We start from the raw sequence: 17,136 nt of genomic DNA, 5'->3' as shown, positions 1-17,136 counted from the left end.
ACAGTCACATATCTTTTAACCAGGGGGATGTTTTCTGAGAAACACATCTTTAGGTGGTTTCATTTTGCGAATGTCAGGGAGTATCATTCCACAGACCTTGGTGATATAGCCTATTACACCCCTAGATGATATGATAGGCTCTTGTGACCTCCATTATATCTGGGTCCAGCGTTGACCTAAATGTCATTAAGCGAGGTATCACTGCCCACCCCTTATCCACCCACGTCTCAGCCTGACACACCGAGATGACAAACATCTCTTGCTTGCATTATTTTATGAATGGTCTTTCTCTTTCTGCTCTTGCATATTCAACCTCTTCTCAAAGCAAAGGGATCCTTTCGAAATATAAACCAACCCTATGTTTTCTTGGCTCCCCAGCTCACTCCAGGTAAACCCAGATCTACTTTTCTGCTCCTCCCTCTCTGTCTCCTTCTTCACCAAACTCACTCTGCTCCAGCCATGTTGGTCTCCTGGTTCCATGATCCCTGCTAGCAGGCTCCTGCCCCGGGCCCTCTGCACCACCCCCCCTTCCACCAGGGACCCTCGCCCCCCAGTTGTGTGCATGATGCACTGTGTCCTTATCATGAGCCTTCCTGACCGTCCTAAATATAGCAGCAGCCTGCCTCCTGCTCCTCCCTCATCATCTGACCCTCTGCCTTTATGTACTTTTCTGTTTTGGTTCCTCTTGCCCCTCTTGATGGGGAGTGTTAAGAAGCAAGCCTTTGCTTTGTGCCTCCTGTATCTCCATTACCCAGAAGAGGGCCTGGCACATAATAGGCGCTCAATAAACACTTAAGTGTCTTTACTCCTTACAACTCCGTGAACCCTATTTTACAACTCGTGATATTGAGCCTTGGAGAGGTGAAGGCACTTGCACAAGGTTGGACGAGGGTGGTAGCCAGGCTGGGTTGGAATTTGTACCCCACTTTATCTAATTGCAAACTCAGGGCTCATTTGACAGGACGTGTTGTTGTCTCTGAAGATTGTTTTGTGGAAAGACAATTGCTCCCATGGCATAAAGCATCCCCAGGATCCCTCGATAACTCCTTGTGAGCCCATGTCTTTTCTGGCGTATTTATATTGTCGGTTCTGACCACCCCAGGGACTTGGCGTATGTATGTGTGAGTTCTTTAAACTTGCCCTGATAGAAAATTTCTATCGGTTTACACCATCTTTAAGTGTCTCCGGCTTCCCAGGAAACTGCACCATCAGTATGGGGGGTTGGGATTCATTTTGTAAATGACCAAGTGCCTAGATTTTAAAGTTTCTTTGGCTCTTTGTTCCTCTCCAGTGTAAAGATCTCTAGTATAAGTGTAAGTGGAGCAGAGGGGTTCCAAGTTAAAGTTGAGGTCGGTTAGAACACCTTTTTTTTTTAAAATAGCAAACAATTGATAGGGCCTCCCTGGTGGTGCAGGCGGTTGAACGCAGCGCTGTGAAGCTGTCTGCAGCCTCTGCAGTACGGGTTCGATCCTGGCCAGCTGGGAAGATACCCACATGGCGCAGCAGACCTCTCCTGTCTCGCCCGCTGCTCCCCTCAGCAGTGTATTTCATCAGTCTGCCTGTTCTGTTCCCCACTCTGGCTCTGGTGAATCCTCTCACCCTCCTGCACATATGACCTGTACCCTGGTTCTTGTATAAATAAGTAATTTTTTTTAAAAAAGAAAACAATTGATAATTGATTTCTAGACTTTTTTTTCTATTTTTTTTTAGTTTTAATTTCTAAACTGAAATTGATTTCCTTCCTCTTTCCTCCACCCCTCTTCTCTCCCTCCCTCCCTCCTTCCTTCCCTTCTACCTTCTAAATAATTTCCAGAACTACAGGAGGCTTTATCATCACCACTTTGCTCTCACATGATATGTGAACGTCCCTTTCTTCAGTGTGGCCTGACAAGGTCTCAGGGGCCCTGGAGGGGGGAACCAAGCACTGGGCTGCAGGCAATCAGGAGAGGCTTGACTCCCATCTCCATTCCTGATTCCTGCATCCTCCGTGGAAAGTTCAATCCTGCTTCTTTGACATCCTTGCCACTTTCCCCTGACATCTCTTCCCTTCCTTCCATGTTAGTGGAGTCTCCTGTCATTCTCTGTGGCTCAGGTTCACTGCCAGCATCTTCAGCCCCACACCTGTTCCCCACTCCGCAGGCCCCTTGCACACCTACAACACCCCCCTCCTAGGAAGGCACACATCCCCTACCTTGGGGTGGACAGCTCACCAGCCACCTGGACAAACAGCTGTCACACTCAGACTTTGCTCTGGGGGCTTGACTTTAATCCCCAACCTCTCCAGCTCCACCTTCTTGGAGCTGCATGGTTTTGTTTTGCTTTGTTTTGTTTTTAAAGATTTATTTATTTATGCATACAAGAACCAGGGTACAGGCCAGAGATGTAGGGGGTGAGAGGATTCACCAGAGACAGAGTGGAGAACAGAACAGGCTGATCGACAGAAATTCACTGCTGAGGGGAGCAGCAGGTGAGACAGGAGAGGTCTGCTGTGCCATGTGGGTGTATCCCTGGCCGGGATCAAACTCGTGCTGCAGCGGCTGTGGCTAGCTTCATAGGTTTGGATTTTAATCTGATTGCAAAGTGTTTGACTTCTTGGGACAGTCGCAGGATCGGGTGAGAAAGCAGAATATCAGCTGAGCAAGGACACCCCCACTCCCACAGAGCCTGACTCAAAGCCTGCCAGCTCTCTTCTCTACTCTTTCTTCATTTCAGAGACAGAGGGGATGGTTCAGCAGCACTGATCCAGTCTAGAGTTTTCCAGACTCTTTCTTCTCACCCTCTCTCACTGTCCCTAGTGACATTCTCCTTTTGACCGTTTGACTGAAGTATCAAGGGCAGCATGGCAGAGCACAAAGAGCCTTGCCACTGGCTTCTGTGTGACCCTGGGCAAGATGCACTGGTGTCCTTAGGAGACAGGACATCACAGCACCCTCCCCGGCGGCTGTGGGAGCTCCACAGACACTGCTCACCCATCACTCAGCACAGGGCATGTTGCTGTCGTTGCTGCTGGCACAGTTGATGGAATTGTTGGCAAAACAGTTGAACTGTTCCCCTGATGGAGAGGAAGACACATGGAGAGTCTACAAGGCACAGAGGCCTCCGTGGGAATGGCTTGGACATTGGACAGAGTCCAAGCTGCTGGTGGATATTGATGTATCATGTGTCACTGTAAGGCTTTTACTGTGACATCATCATTCACAGTCACTTGTCTTCTTTTCCTTCTTTATACCCAGAGACTAGGACCTGAAATTGCCTTTGGTCAATGACGCACACTCAAAGTCCTCTCCCCCTCTGAACCATCAGTTTTGAACTGCCCAGAAAGACCAGACTCTCGGTCTCTGGGGTATGTCATGGGACGCCTAGTAAGTGCCATGTAATTGGGCAGAAGCTGCTACAGAGATGATCTCCTTTGATCTTCACCACAAAGCCACAAGGTGTTGCTCTCACTCTCACCATTTTATAAATGGGGACATGGAAGCTCAGAGAGGTTAAACAACTTGCCCGAGGCCACACAGCACAGGATAGGCCTTCAATGACTTCCAGATGGATCCAGTATCCTGATCTATAAAATGGGTCCATGTAAATTTTCAGTTTAGAGTTTCCTTGAGAAGATTCCATAAAGGAACACACGTGGAAATATCAGGCACTGCACCAAACAAGTTTGACAAGGAGCAACTGTGATTCCGATGATAATGACAGACACATCCAGGCCCTGTGCCGGCCAGGAGCCAGGCACAGCCCCTGGAGCTTCACATGCCCGAACTCATTCAATCCTCACAGTGACCCTGTGAGGCAGTGACTGTCCAGTAAACAGCACAGAGAAGTGAAGCAACTAACCCAAGACCCCACAGCCAAGCCCCAGGACCCCTGCTCCTGAAGTCTGTATTCTTTACAGGTATGTGGTTTGGGCCTTGGGGAGAACCCTTCACTAACCTTCCCCACCCCGCTGTGTCTGAAGTATCTGTAAGTCACTGGCCCTTCCCTTCAAATGAGACCTTGTAAAGAAATCAATTGTGGAAGCAGGTGCATGTGGTGCAGTTTGGGTTGGAAGGGGGTGGTTTGGGGCCACAGCAGGGTCCCCTCTGCTTCCCTTGTCCCCAGATCCCAGAGGGGCCCCACAGGCTGAGAAACAGAAGGAGCAACATCACTCGAGTGACAGCAAATTGGAATTTGGCTTAACACATTCTTGGAATTTGGCATGGAAGCATGTGATTTCTTCCTGACCTGAAGGCTGGGACTTTGTCCGCCCTGGTAAGGAACACACACACACACACACACACACACACACATGCACACACACATGCTCACCTCCACAAAAATACTCATTCACACACGATCCTACCCACGCATTGGTACATGCTCTCACATGCTCCCCCACTAGCTTCATCCTCTGTGGCCCCTGCTAGCCCCCTCTTCCCCATCACACCCACCCCAGCCTCCTGGGGCCACACCACCCCCACCCCAGCCTCCTGGGGCCCCACCCTCCAGAGGAGCCAGGGCTGGAGCTGATGAGCTGATGAGCTGACGCCGGCATCCTGCCTGTCACGAGGCTTTTCATCTCCGGGCCTGTGTAAACAAGCAGCCTCATTAAAGCCCATTTTACAGATGCGGAGAGCAGCTTCACAGTAATGACATCTCATGGAGAGTGGCCTTTCCTTTGTGGGTCACAGAGGCCTCTTTCCACACAGTAATTAGAAGCCCTCGAGCAGGCTTCACCCCGTCCTGGAAAGAGGAGAGTGAGGACTAGTAGAAACGCGCGTGGTGGAAGGGGGTGCAGGGGCTGGTGGGAGGCTGGGGGCAGTGCAAGGGGTGGGTGATGTCAGGTCCAGGAACCCCTGGCGAGGGGCAGCCTGTGCACATCAGTGACTGGACAGTCATGCACTGGGTCGGGGGGGGGGAGGGGTGTGGGGTGGAGACTCCTCATGGTGAGACTCACCAGGTCTGCAGGCCCGGGTGCCCAGTTCCTGGCCAGTGTTATACATCACAGGCCTGTTTTCTGGGGGCTGGGGCCATTGTTAATCATTTCCCAATCACAACCCCATTTGCAAGAGGCTGGACATTTCTCAGCCTGTGAAGTGTGGTGCGCGGTTGCAGAGCTGTCCTAGCGACAGAGCAAGTGGCTATAGGAAAATGACAAGAAAGGCGCTCAGTTTGGTGTTGAGCTGGAGTTTTTAGGCTTCTAGAGAACAAGAGCATCTGACCAGCCCCAAAGAGGATTTAAAAAAAGGCTTCCAGCCAGGGTCCACCCAGGTTCTGACTCCACTGGCCAAAGTGGGGCCGGATGTGGCCACCCTCTGTTCCTAGAGGACAGGGGCTGCTGAGTGCCACCTCGCTACTCCGGTGTGGCTCCTGCCTAACCTCCCTCAGCTCTGGCAACTGTTGGAAACTTGCCAGAAATATGAGTTCTTGGATACTCCCACTCACTGAATCCACATTTGTATCCTAATGCTTTTTAAACGTTCATATGCCTACATTTTACCTGGGGATCTTGTTAAAAGGCAGGTTCTGATTCTGATACAGCTCTTCCCAAATCCTACATGTGAGGTCTGCTCCTGGGCCCAGGAGGTTGTCAGGATGATAATACTTGACTTTTTTTCACTGACTTAGAACTCAGCAGGCACTTACTGAGGAGTGGATTGCATCTGCCTGCCTCTTGCCCTCCAGGTGCCCTGCTGGGCAGGTTGCTGGTCACCTTTAGTCCTACTTTAGTGAGAGGCCCTTTGGCTAGCATACCAGCAAGTTGGACTTGCAACTCCAATTCTTCTAGCATCAGATAACAGGCTGCAATGACAAGGGTCAGAGCTTCCCAGAACTGCTTGCTGTCTGAATGGATGATTACCACACTCTGTGAAGGGAGATGATTAGCATGTGGTTTGTACATGGGAAGGAAAGTGGACCAGTGGGTCTCTATCTTGGTTAGAGAATGGAATCTTCCAGGGGAGCTTTAAAAAAATACCAGAACTTGCATTTCAGCCCAGGGATTCTGATTCACCCAATCTGGCCATGGCCTGTGAGATGTTTTTAAGGCTACCCAGTGATTCCAATGCATACTTTGCAGTGGGGGAACCTTGTTCTGTCTCCTGCACCACAGGAAACTGTCGTGGACTCTGAGTGGGGACAGCCTTCCCACTGCTCAGATCCCTCTATTATTCCTGGGCAGTTAGCAGTGGGGGTGCCTGTTTAGAAATCTGCTCTTTCAGAAGCCCGACTCATAACCACATTTAGGGTTGCCAGATACAGCAAATGAAAATACACAATGCCCAGTTAAATTTGATTCCAGATAAACTCATATTTTTTGGCATAAGTAGGTCTCATGCAATATGTGGGATATCCTTATACTACAAATTTATCTGAAATTCAAATTTAACTGATGTCAACTGAAATAATCACTGAACTGAAAGGAATACAAGGTTTAGCAAAAGACACATTTATTAGAAGATTCAGCTTGTTGCTGAGGAACTAGGTCTGGGGAAACAGCCATCATATTTTTCTGAGTGACTATGCACGCCCTTCAGGGCTTTAGTTTTGGTTTATATACAGTTTGGGTGGATAGGGGTGTGCATAGGAAGACAAAGGAGCTATTTAGTTAATTTCTAACATTCTTGGTTAATGATAAAGGGAAAATGCTGTGTATAACTTCAAAGTGATTCCCTTTGTCAGTTGCTCTCAGTTGCTGTCTGTACGTGAGAAGATCTAAGAGTCAAGGTTGTTAAATCTCCTGTCCTAAACAATGTCCCCACAGACATCAGGCTGCGTGGGCTTGTCACTCCGCCCTTCACAGGGAGGGCCATCTGCCTTGCGACCCCTTTCCTTCTGGAAAATGCAAGCTGACAGGCAGCGGTGGCCTTGGTCTCTGGACCCCTCTGGGTGTTCTTGCTGCAGGCATCTTCACAGCACACCCACACACACACACACACACACACACACACACACTCCAAACAAAAATAAAACTTGTTTTTGCTGATGCCAGGCCTGTGTAGTGCTCTGCAAAATCTCAAAAATGAAATATCTCCTTAACAAGCTGTTAGAATTTTTCTCCAGTCTGCACTGGGGGTCCTGTATTTTATCTTTTGACCCTGATCTCCCTCTTTGCACTCACGGCTTCCATGATGAGGATAGCTGAAGTCATAGTGTCCCAGCCTGATTGTGTCAGATGAGGCGCCTGAGAAAGACTGGTTTTCAGTTTCCTTTATTAAAACCTACCAGATGGACAGACACAAACCCCTCCTTGTCTTCTTGGCTGTGGCGTTGGCTTTCCATGAATACATCTCAAGTGAATGAGCAAACCGGTTTCTCCTCCCTGGCACTAGGCAGCGTACACCCATGACGCAGCCCAGCTAGAAGATGCAAGCCCAGAATTTGAACAGGGAAAGATTCTTTTCCCTGGAACCAAGTAACATGAGCCAAACAGCTTTATACGAAATTTGGTTGAAATGTCACCGATAGGACATTCCAGGAAAGTTGACTGTAGATGACCTTGACTTACATATGCAGCAAGCACTCATACTGAAGTCTACAACCAATGATGTCTAATAAAAATAATTACTGGGCGAAGTTAGAGTGATAGTAATTGAAAATGCAAGAGTATAAATTACTAAAAGTTGCCTATTGATTCATTAATTTATTCAAAAAAAGTTCTTGTTTACCAACCATCTTGTTCACCACCCAGGCACACATTGGTTGTGCAGAGATATAGCCTGGCACTCAAGTTACTCATTCTGTTGAGGAACACAGATGAGTGAAAGTAATGGAATGCAATGAGATGATGCTTTGATGGAGGTAAGCTCATGTGGCTATGAGGACCCTTGAAGGAGACTTATCCAGATGTGGGGGGCAGCAAAAGATCTCTAGAGGAAGCCCAGAAGCCCAGAGTGAAAAGAGAAATCTGGGCCTAGAAAACAGCAGATGACAAAGCTGGAGAGAAAGGGGCATCCTCAGACAATGCAAGTAGCGAGGTACAGTTGAAGGACATAAAATTGGGGAGTTGAGGAGTGGCTCATGAGGACAATTGGAAACCTGGGGTTTGGAGCAAAGGGAAGTATTTAAATAAGGAGGATATGATCAGTTTTCCTTGTTATAGGGTGAAGGATGTTAGAAGGGGCAAGCCTCGGGTCAGGAAAACAAGCTGAAGATTGGGATAAGCATCCACGTGAGAGAGGATGCTGAAGAAGCTTAGGATGGTGGCAGCAGCATGGGGAGATGTGGGTATGCTATAGAGGTTTGGTGGAAGTAAGGCCTAGAGGACTTGGAGATTTCATAGGCTATAAGGGGTAAAGGATGGTTAGTATCGTATATGGCTCCTGGAATAGGAGATAGATCTGGTGACCCAGATGCCCAGGATACATGCTGCGTCTCCAGACCCAACTTGGCCACTGAGCTCTAAGTTTGAATAGCCCACTGACTTCTTGACCACGCTAATGGATGACTAACAGACTTTTCTAACCAGATGTGACTACAAGGGAGAAAAAAATGTCTCCTCTATCTTTTATGTTCAGTAACTGGTTGACCAAAACAGGCTTATAGGAAAAAAAGCATACAACTTTTATTTGTTGTCACGATTTAAATTTTTATGTGTACATGAGGGTCTCACAGAAATGGAAGGCAGTACCACTAGGTAATATTAGGTACCGCTAGGTAATACTAGGTACCATTTTGAGAGCTTAGGTACCACTAGGTAATATTAGGTACCATTTTGACAAAGAGTGAACAATTTATGGAGAAGTGACAAGATATGAGAAGAGGGTGTGGACTTCTAGAAATGGTAAATTGTGGGAAGGCAAACATATGGGGGAAACTAATGGAAAACCAGAATTCTATCAATAAGGCTTGCTTATATGGATTTAAGTGAGTACACCTCTAGCAATGAGTTGTCTCTTCTTCCTAGTGCAGGGAAGGACTGTGGGGTACCTTCACTTGGGCACATTTGTGCCTTACTTTTAGGCAGAAAGGAGCAGGGAGAACTTTTCCTGTATCTGTTTTTCATTTACTTTCAGCTCAAAATAATCCTTACACCAAAGTGGCAAATTTGGAGGTAGCATATTCTGATCCCCTTCACGGCCAGTATGATAGTTTCGGTCTCATCCTGCCTCCTCCCTTCCCTCTAGATCTGCTTCCCCTGTTCATCTCTTTTTTCTCTTATTCTCTTTAATCTCAATTCTGTCACGTGGATTTGACCTCAGGCTCAGTAAAATGTGAAGACCTGCATCCTGAGGTTGCAGAAGGCAGCACTTATGAGGGTGGGCTTTCAAGTCTGAACACCGAGTGGACTTCCTGTTGCTAGTTCTTTATTCAAGGGCAAATCGAGGCCCTTTATTGAGGGCCTCAACCCCATGTACAGCATGAGAACAACAATAATATCTAACTCACACAGCTGCTGTCAGGTGACAGTCTATTTAGCACCATGCCTGACATGTAGTAAGCTCAATACATGCTAGCTCCTAAAAAATAATAATTATAACATAGTAATTAATAATGGCCATTATTATTATCTATGCACCAGCAAATGCGGTGAGCAGGGGGTGTGAGCATGACAATGACTGATATTTAATGAGCACCTGCAATATGCCAGGAATGTTTCCACATTTTAAACAATTCCTTCAGTACGATTCTTTGAGTTGGGCATGATAATTATCTTGCATTTAATTGTCGTCAAAACTGCAGCACAGAAAGGTGAGTACCTTGCCCAAGGCCACACCACTAACAAGCAGCAGACCTGGCCTTTGAACCCTGAAAGTTTGACTTTGAGGACCACACTTTTCTTTATGATGTGGTACATGAACCAGTGACAACTCTTTCAACTTATTCTCATTGTCTCCTTCTCTGCTCACTCTTCTGGAACATTTTGAGTGTTCCTCACTCAAAAAAGGATGTGATATTTATTTAATTTATTTTCTCTACTGAGAATGCTAAATCGATGTTACTTACTATATATGTAACAGCAACTTGTCAAGAGAAGTTATGCCTCCAAAGGGTTCCATGGGAAATGCTAGAGAATAACTAGGTTAACTTGCTTTGTTTACTGCAGCGCTTCTCAGGGACTCTCAAGTGCTAATTAATATACAATGCAAATCTCCGGGTGAGAAATGGGAAAAGTGTTTCTCATACACATTTAACCATTTCTTTCTACAGAGCATCTTACAAGATTCATGTTCCATGGGGCGTACTTGGGGAAATACTAACCTACGTGCTGTGGGGATAATACTTAAGTCATTCAAGAAAGCTATTACATTGCCAAATCATCCTGTCTAAACCAAGCACTTCTAACTTTTTCAAATTTCTCTATCAAAGTTTTCAGAAGTTTTTAGGAATTCAGAGTGATGTTAGGATTAAACAAGATTCAAAAAAGGCAATATATGAAGATAGCTTCGCAGCAGGACAACAACTGGGAAGGGAGAGGGCTCTGGTCCATGTAGGTATCTCTCATGTCATCTCAGCAGATCCTCACAGCTACCCAGTGAGACTAGTGTTGGTCAAGACTTACTACTCTGCAGTGACAGAAAACCAGCTCAAGTTGACTTAAGCAAAACAAATAAACAGATTAATAAGGAACTGAAAATTCCATGAGTTGGCTTTTTATGATTCAGCAACTTAAGTTGACAAAGTAACTTATTTTAAGCCTGGGTGATAAACTCTCCTGAACGGTTTGAGCTAACCTACACATTTCCTCCAGAATACTTGGCAAAGGTGTGGCAGTTTCTCCATGATTGATCAGTGAGCTCATCAGAATGTGATTCAGACCCAGCATGTCTGCTGGGACTTTGAAGCTGATCACCCAATTCAGTTCCATTTTCATTTCCCGTTGGCAAGTCTGATAGTGGGGCCCTGCCCTGTCGCTGAGACAGGCATGTCCAGGGGCACTGGAGTGGAACCCTGAGATGTTTCTGCTCCAGGGATGAGATTTGCTCTGCCAGTGCACTGTTTTGAGATATACATGTGATGCCCAAAGGCATCAGTCCCTATTACAAATAGAACTTGCACGTTTCTCTAACCTGTCTGTTCTGAAGATATTTAAGATGACACACTTGATAGACTTTAGGAAGACCAATTTTGTCCCTCATCCATAGCAGAGTAAACTGTGGGATGGAATTATGCATGAAATATGTTCAGATCCAGAATACCATCCAATCGTTTAAAAAAATAAAATGTGGTAACAGGGTACCAACCTCCAGGACACTTGCTATCTAGTGCGGGATATATTTTATAAGAAAACAATTAAAAAACAGTGTGATTCCAGCTACCAGGGGTGTGTGTGCGTGAAGGGTGTATTATGGGGAAGGACCCCACTTTGGCTTTGGGGAAACTTGAATCCTTGGTGGGCCCGCCCAAATAAGAACTTTGTGGAATTGGGGATCCAGGGTTCCAATTATGTCTTAGAAAGTCCTGTTGGCACAGGGTAGAGGCTGGATTTCTGGAAGGCCATGCTGGTAGGAAGCCCAATGACTGGGCTGCTTGCTGTCTTGGGAGACCTCCCCGGGTTCTGAATGACAACAGTGGTACCTGGCATGGGGGGGGCGGTGGGTAGGAGGAGGGGGGTTTGAATTAGTTCAGAGGTAGAATCAGGTGGGGTTGGTGCTTGATTTGAGGTAGGTGCTTGCTAAAGTTGAAAGAAGATTCTAAACAGACTAGGCTGCTGACTTTGGGCAAATACATCAACACAAGAACAAGGTCAGTTTGAAGGGAAAGATGGTGCATATTATAATATTTATTAGTAATTTTGCAAATCAACAAGGGTACTGGGAGAACTAGGTATCACTCCTCTCCTTCCTCGCTGCTCCCCGCCATGTCTCTTTCCCTAAAATTATCTCAAATAAAAATTCAAAAGAATCACCAACTTCTTCAGTAGAAATATGTAGCGCTGAAAAACTGGGAAGTGGAGTGAAGCGAATAGATTGTTTATCCCACCTCTGAAGCAGACAAAACAACACACCTTTAGAAAAGGACATTTCAGGTTTATCATTGTTTTCAGTTCTGTAATCAAGGGCAAGCATCCTAATACAATTATGCTTTTTATTTATTATTATTATTTTTTAAATATAGAGTAACGGGCTCTTAGCACCTAGTTGGTAACTTATTTTCACCTTTAGCAGACTGTAACAGGTACACTCAGGTACTGAAGTTAAAAGGTGTATATGGTGTGGGGGTGGGGGGTGGGGAGGAGAATCCTTCTCAAGTGCAGACAGATCTTTAAAAATATATATCCTTAATGGGTTAATTACTTAATAGTCACCTTGTGTGCACAACACGAATCCTTGAAATGATTAACAGGAGGAAAAGATTGGTTGCAACCCATAATATTTCCCTTATTTAGAAAGCATTTGGGGCCGACTCTCTAATGCAGTCTTAAAATAGTTGCTAATCAGCTTCTGATTTCGGGAATATAGGCCCCGGCCACATCACCTGAGCGGTAATTAGCATTTAGTTACCCACGTCCATTTCTCATTTCACACTCTATAGATCCCTTAGTTCCATCTCGGCAGCAATGGAGGGGAACTCTTCAGGTATTCATATGTGCCCAGTCACGCAGGATACTCTCGGGGGAAATACTCCTTTGATAGAACCTAGTGAGAGGAATCCTGGCTGAGAAGTACACACCGGTTTCAAGTTGCCCTGGGTGGTCTGCAAACCAGGCCTCGTCTTGCTTTCCTTCTGAGAGAGGACTCCCACCCTGGGTGTGCCACCTGCACAGATACCTCGACATGGTGTCAGGGCACAGGCTTGGGAACCGCAGTGACTGGCCACCTCAGAGCTACTGTGTGGTAGCCTTTCTCTGAGCTTCCCTGGAGGCAGTTACTGTGATAGCTACAGGGGGGATAAGAGGTTTTTCTACTGACCTGATAAGGGACGTGATCAGATGCTGCTCAGTGACTGGGCTCTTTGAGGGTTTCCCCACTGCCAAGCTGGGCTAGTGGGGAGATTGTGTTATACTCTGAGGCCCGATAAGTCGGCTCCTGCCTTCTCTCTGCCTGGCACAGCTGGCTTTGCTCAGAGGCCATGTGTCTAGTGTCCCTTAGGTGGAAGGCTCTGAGCTGGCCTGCGAGACTTCCCATGTAAGCAGTGTGTTGTTATTCCTCACAGCCTTCGGGTCTGTGGGCTCACAGGTGCCGAAGCAGACTTCTCTCTAGAGCAGTATTTGATTAGGGAGAATGTTTCCATCTCATGCTGGACCATGCCCTATGGGATGACCAAACTAAGTTGGCTTCTAAAAACTTAATCAAGCGTCTTCTTAAATGGGATTACTCACATGCCTGAGATATGTGAAGTGAAACTGGAATTTGCTCCAATTTTGTTGGAAGCAGGTGGAAGTGTCTTTTTTAACCAGTCTTCAGGGGAAGATGCCAGAAGTCCAGATGGATAAAGTAGCCTCCCACGAAGGGTGGCTGTTGGAAGGCCTGAATGGAGTCACAGGGTGGACTTTGGAGTCAGGGTGGGACAGTTGCCGGCTCTGGAGGAATTTGGAGAGAGGCTGCTTGTAGCAGGCTCTGTGTCAAAGTGTCAGGCCATGAAAAGCCTCTGCCCGAGGTAACTTCTGGATGACTGGGTGTAGACACATCAGGAATAAAATGGCACCTCCTACTGCATTAGTGATGGTGATTGTTTGATTACCAACTCCTGGGTGTGAGTGCACAGTCTTAATTGCTAAACCGGGGGAACAGGAGGGCCTTCTCCCTTGACAGCCTCAAGCCCACCTCTGACATATTCCCTGGGCCTAAATCGGACAGCCTGCAGATTGACGGCAGGACGTGTTCATTGATGTATTACAAAAGCTTCTAGAAATTGGGGCTAGAAACATCTAGAAACTGGGGCTCTTGAGTTTACTGAAATGTCTTTTCAGCAAAGGAATGTAGTTATTTTGTTGACTTCTGTTCTGGAAAGCTGGTCAGTGACTCTCTGAGTCAAGGAGTCTTCCAGCTGGAAAGGGGGTAATTCTGGGCACCAGGAAAGTGGATGCAAATGCAGGAAGGTGGGACGGGATGGACATCAATTTCTGTTCCTCAGCAAGAACTTTCATGGCCCCCAATATAAATATCCCCACCCCCAGCACTATCTACCCCACCATTGTGATGTATCATTTTGATACACTTCCATATATGTTTTGGTACTTTTATTACCTAATATTGTTCATTTAAGTATTTCCTTCCTTACGGTCTCTTCTGCACCTAGAATATAAACTCTGTGGAATATGTTCTGTCTGTCTTGTTCACCGTTTATCCTCACCAACTAGACAGTGCCTGCCTAGCCTAGGCAGGTGCTCAATACCTATTTCTTTTTTTTTTTTTATGTTTTATTTATTTATTTATTCGTTTGTTTGTTTTGTTTATACATGCACTGGGTACAGTCAGAAGCGCGGGAGGGTGAGAGAATTCACCAGAGCCAGAGCGGGGAGCAGAGCAGGAAGAAGGACCGAAGTACACTGCTGAGGGGAGCAGCGGGCGGCAGGAGAGGTCTGCGCGCCATGTGGGACCCTCCTCCGGTGGCTGGGGAGCAGCCGGGGATCGAACCGGCACCGCAGAGGCTGCGGGCAGCTTCGCAACCCAGCGCTCAACCGCTGCGCCACCGGGGAGGCCCTCAATACCTATTTCTTGAATGAATGTATGATGCACTGGGTGTGAACATTCGGCCAAACTTCAGACTTTAAAAAAATATTTTTAGATATTGGGTCAGAAATTTTGTTAAAATGAATTTGATTTTATGCCTTTTGTAGGTAAAAGATACAGGGTATCATTATGAAAGCTGGTTATTATACTGAGCTATCATCCAGTTCTATTGAGTGAATGATTTTTGTCTCTATAGAAACCATTGCATTTATTGAAGTTTTGGCTCTGTATTTTATAGTTTCTTTTTCTTCATATTGGTCAACCTATCAGCTTTCTTTTTCTATCATCCAAGACCTACAATCACCATTCTCCTATGATTCACTTTTCATTTTGATGGACTTGGATAATTGAGCTTGGGTGAGATGAATATAAAATGCAAATAAATAGGTCATGCTTGAGAAGTAAGGCAGTCTCTTGGCTGCATATGTGAGTTTTAACATTTACTTAGTGACATTTATTTAACTTAATTCACAATGTTTTCCCACCCCTAGTTCATGGAGGATACGTGAGGGGTATTCTGGATGCAAGCAAAAGAAACTGATGTTGATTATCTCAAGAAAAAAGGGAATGATTTTGGAGCCCTATGGGAGATTTTACAGAATTAAAAGGATTCTGTGTCACCAAGGAGCTACAGTGTACATGAGGAAATTAGATGAAACTTGTTTGAGGCCATGTATTCGTCAGAATACTCCAGAGAAACAGAACCAATAGAATACATGTGTCTGTAGCTAGATATGTGTCTGTAAGTGGTGCCATTCAGGCTGAGTCTAAAATGCTGAGAACTAGGAGAATGGATGGTGTAAGGCCCCATCTGAATCAGAACCAGGAATGCTGATATACAAGGGTAAGAGAAAAATGGGTATCTCAGCTTAAGCAGAGAACAAATTCACCTTCTTACCCTTTTCCATTCGGCAGACTGAATGATGCCCAGTCTGTGAAGGTGATGTCTGCTCAGTCTGTTGGTCCAAATGCTAATCTCTCCTGGAGACACACCAAGAAGTAATCTTTTACCAGCTATGTGGGCATTCCTTAGTCAAGTTGACACATAAAATTAACCATCACAGTCATCATAATGTCCTTTCTGTTGAATTTCCAAGTTAATTAGGTAGACTAAAAATGAGCTGGGAATTCTGGGGATGGAGGGATCTCTGTACATTGAGAAGGTCATGTCAGGATCTAAGGAGGAGGTATGGTGGGATATGGAGCTTGGTGGGTATTATAATTTATTGAGGTACAAAGGAGTGCATGTATGGGAGGGCTTGGGGAAAAGCATGAGCAAAAATATAGGGGCAGGTCCCTGTGTGACATTTAGCAGCAAGAATGTAAACCAGTCTGTCGGTGGTGGAAGTTTCCAGAAGGGTCATAGAAGGAGGCAGAGACGAAAAGGTAGGTCAGTTCAGTTTAAATGGGGTCTTGCATACCAAACTAAGGACTTCCATCGCTGAGCAATTCACCTGGTAGAGCAGGAACCAATCAGCAGTGTTTAACAAACTCAGAAGCAGTCTCTTCTAAGACAGAGCATTCAGACCCCATCTTGAAGGTTTGCCTTCATGTCCAGAAAGTGACCATTGGCAGTTCTGCTATTATTTTTTACCCCATAATTCCATAATCTTATTTTGAAACCTATTAACCAGTCTGGAACATTCTTAAATCCTAAGTTCCAGACAAAGTGAATGTGACTTTGAAAAGAAGTGGTTTTAGTTTTTTGCCACAAGCCTGTCATTCCAGATATAAAGAGCAGTAGCGGAGGCTAAAATGTGTCAAACACTGACTATGTGCCAGGTTCTCTTCTAATAAGGTGTGCATGTTTATTTGATCCTCTTTTATATTATTATAGTTCCTGGATCTTAGATAAGGAATCTGAGGCCTAGGAAGTCAGAGCTAGGCAATGGGAAAGTTAAGAATCCAATTCAATATCCAATTACAAATTCCAAACACTTAATGATAAGGGTTGGGGCCCCACAGTTTCTTCAGGGTCGTAGGGTAACTAGAACTGTTCCTGGAAGTGGAAAAAAGGGCAGTGGTAGCCCAGTTCCACCTCTCCCCAGAGCTTGGAAATTGGTAGAAATCAATCAATTGCTTTGCAAATGCCAACCAAGTCCTATCAAGAGAAAGATATAGGTTTCCTGTTTTGTTTTACTCAAAGTTTCTTTATTGGATGGATGGATGGATGGATGGATGATACAGAGAAGGCAAGAGGGCAGCTCACCCATGAGTCAAGAAGAAATTACTCTCAATTGAATAACAAAAATCTTCCCCACAAAAACAACAACAAAATTTAATACCGTCCAGGGAAGTAGAGAAAGTAAATAAATGTCCCTTGATTCCAATGAGTTCTTCTAATGGCCTGCACCGTGGGTTTGAATATTTATTCCTTCATATGTCAAACCTTGACTCCCAAAATAAGGCATGTATCATTCAAAGGCAAAGTTTGGCCTGCCCTTGTCCTGTACTCCATACTGGGGATACAGCAATGAATGGGACAGAAGTGGCTCCTGTCTTCCTCTCTGTGTTGGCAATTAAATAAGACATTTGGTGAGAG

This window comes from Talpa europaea (assembly GCF_964194135.1).
Source record: "Talpa europaea genome assembly, chromosome: 5".
Classification (NCBI taxonomy): domain Eukaryota; kingdom Metazoa; phylum Chordata; class Mammalia; order Eulipotyphla; family Talpidae; genus Talpa; species Talpa europaea.
Note: the sequence above shows the minus strand (reverse complement) of the source record.